Source organism: Vulpes lagopus, chromosome 23 (assembly GCF_018345385.1).
Source record: "Vulpes lagopus strain Blue_001 chromosome 23, ASM1834538v1, whole genome shotgun sequence".
In the NCBI taxonomy this organism is placed as follows: Eukaryota; Metazoa; Chordata; class Mammalia; order Carnivora; family Canidae; genus Vulpes; species Vulpes lagopus.
In genome coordinates this window covers 57,004,444-57,007,794 of record NC_054846.1, presented here as the reverse complement: position 1 = coordinate 57,007,794, position 3,351 = coordinate 57,004,444, and positions in this window count along the sequence as shown.

Sequence of the window (3,351 nt, the reverse complement as noted above, 5' to 3'; positions counted from 1 at the left end):
GAGCTCATAAGAACCAAAAAGAAAAAAAAAGTTCATATGGACTGAGGCTACTCGAAAATCTTCAGAACTTAGCACAGTCCCCTTAAATTCACCAGCTAACTGACATCTGCAGGAACCTTCTGTTTGGGTTGTTGTTTCCAAATTAGCCTGCCATGCTTTCTAGTGGAAATCTGTTGATTTGGGGGATCTCTTGATTTTCAAGGCTATCAGATGTCCCACTGCTTTTCCTCCATGGCTTTCTAAGGATAGCCAATACCATTCAGGATTGCTTTTGAGTTTGTCACTACCTAATCTTATTTGGGGACTATGGGGATACACGGTCACCAAGATTGGTTGTAGATGCTGGGCATCAATTTCTGCTTCAATGGATTTGGGGAGATTAAAATACTATACTGCTATTTCTGTGATCTATTTTTTTTAATTTTTATTTTTGATACACACACACACACACACATATATATATATATATATAGAGAGAGAGAGAGAGAGAGAAGAGAGAGAGAGAGGCAGAGACATAGGCAGAGGGAGAAGCAGGCTCCATGCACTGGGAGCCCGACGTGGGATTCGATCCCGGGTCTCCAGGATCACGCCCTGGGCCAAAGGCAGGCGCCAAACCGCTGTGCCACCCAGGGATCCCTCTTCTGTTTTTTAATACACTTCCGGTGGTTAATCTTTTATTTGGGAACATTTCTGACAAGTTTGTATAAGACTAGTAGAGCACAGTGATTGGGAGCACGGGCTAGTCACACTGCCTAGATATAAATCCTACGTTCACCATTTACTAACTGTGTGATCCGTACCCCTTTGTGTTTTTGTTTCCTGTGTAAAACAATAGGTTGTTGAGAGATCTAAATGAAACAACCTATGTAAAGCACTGAACAGAGTACTATATTACCTAGTAGGTATTCAACCAAGATAGCTGTCTTAATTGCTGTATTTTTCTTTTTCAGGTCTAGGTCTTATATTACTCACTTTATAGACTACCAAAAAAAAAAGTAAAACCAAAACATTTGAATATTAAAAAAGAAAAAAAACCACCCCAACCCAACCTCTTGAAATCAATTCCTGGTTTCATGATAATATAGAAACTACAATTGCGAACAGCTAGAAAATAATGAAAATGAGAAAAACACATGGTTGACAAAGGTGAGTTCAGAGGAATATTCAGAGCACTAAAGCACTTTCATTACAAAATAGAAAAGAATGAAAATACATGCAAGAAGCATTCAGTACTAGAGGTTAACTAATTGCCTTCTATTTGGTTTTCTTTCTCTTTTTAAAAGGTAAAGTAGAGGGCAGCCCGGGTGGCTCAGCGGTTTAGCGCCGCCTTCAGCTCAGGGCCTGATCCTGGAGACCTGGGATCGAGTCTCATGTTGGGCTCCCTGCATGGAGCCTGCTTCTCCCTCTGCCTGTGTCTCTGCCTCTCTCTCTCTCTCTGTGTCTCTAATGAATAAATAAAGTCTTAAAAAAAAAAAAAAAGGTAAAGTAGAAATCAATGAATTAAAAAAAAAAAGACAGTAAAATGATAATACCAAATGTTGGTAAGTATGTGCAGAACAGAGACACTCAGGTAGTGGTGGGAAAGAAAAACATATAAAGCCGAGGCTTAATTAAAGTGGAAGATGGACATAAGCCTTGAACTATCGAGTCTCCTTTTAGGTTAAGTACCCTAGAGCAGACTTTCCCAACTAGCATGTCAGGGATAGGTGGCTGGGTAAGGCCTTTACTGGCCACAGCTTCCAAAACCTTATCTTTTTCCTAGTGCAGCCTATAAATATTATTTTCTGTATTATCATCCACCTAAAGAACTGCTGAGTAACTTCTAGCATCTTTCTTGGACCGCCACATTAGAAAGCTAAGTTTCATTGGAGTCAGGGCCTTGTTTTAGTCTCTGCAGGATCTCCAGCAGCTAGAACAGTGTTTAGTATATAGTACTTGTTGAAAAACATTTGTTGAATGTGCAAATGCATACTACATATGGAAATGTCATTGGAGTAATATAAAAGTGCAAAATCAAGGAGTATAAAATTTCCATTTAAATAGAGAAAGGATGAACATGTACAATCATAATGGGGTAATATTCAGCAGCTAAAAATAAATGAACTAGAAATCCATCTATAAATTTCAAAAACATTGAATGAAAAAAATTATTGGAAGGTATGTACAATGCAACTTAGAGTTTTATATAAAGTTCATAAATATGAAACAAAGCTATCTTTTAAGTATAAAATTAAACATTCATGAAAAGAAGCACAATAAATCATTGCTTCTGGGGAAAATAGAAGAGGAATGCTATCAGTAAACAATCTGCAAGAGAGCTCCATCTTGCTCTGTAATATTTTATTTCTGAAGTAAAAATCTGGAACATAGTAAAATGTCAGGATTTAATAGGATTAAATGTTATTTAGTATACTCTTTGTATTTTTATACAGTTAAACCATATTTTTAAAAGGTAGGACTGATAAATAAATCTAAGAATGTGTCTGAAAAACAAGTAAATAAGTCACTGGCTGGCTAATCAAGAAAGGAAGCATTTACAGAAATTGATGAGGAAACTTAGTATACAAAAAAAATAAAATACTTTCTATAGCTCTATGTAAATCATTTTTTGAAAAACCTAAATAAAATGGATGCTCTCTCTAGACAAATTACAAATAATAATTGAGGAGAAAGAAACAGAATGGTGGCAGAAAAATATTCCTAAAAGAAACAAAATTCTAGGCCTAGATACATCTACCACTAAATTCTTGGAAGTCTCTGAGGGACAGATTTTCCTTTATCACCGAAACCTTTCTAAAGTATAGTGATAGAAAAAGAGTCTTTTTTTTTTGGGGGGGGGTGTTATTTGTTATTCAGTCATATTTTCATAAGGCAGATTAAGAATTCATATTGTGTCATCTAGCTATTTGTCAACCAAACCACAGCCATGTTTAACCATGACAGTTCATAGGAAAAGGAAATACAAATAGCTCAAGTAGATATCCAACCTTATTCTTAAGTGAAAATACAAAATTCCACTGGGGCTTAGAACAGACTGGCAAAGATCAAAATGTTTCAGAACTCTGTTTATAAAGATTCAAGGAAATAGGCAATATCACACACACATGGTTGAATGGGACTTAAATGGGCATAATCCTTATAGAGCAATTTGTCAGTATTTATCAAGAATAAAAATGCATAAATCTTCTGACCTAGTAATTGCAATTTAAAATTTTGTCTTAAAAAAATAAAAAATAGGGATCCCTGGGTGGCGCAGCGGTTTGGCGCCTGCCTTTGGCCCGGGGCGCGATCCTGGAGACCCGGGATCGAATCCCACGTCAGGCTCCCGGTGCATGGAGCCTACTTCTCCCT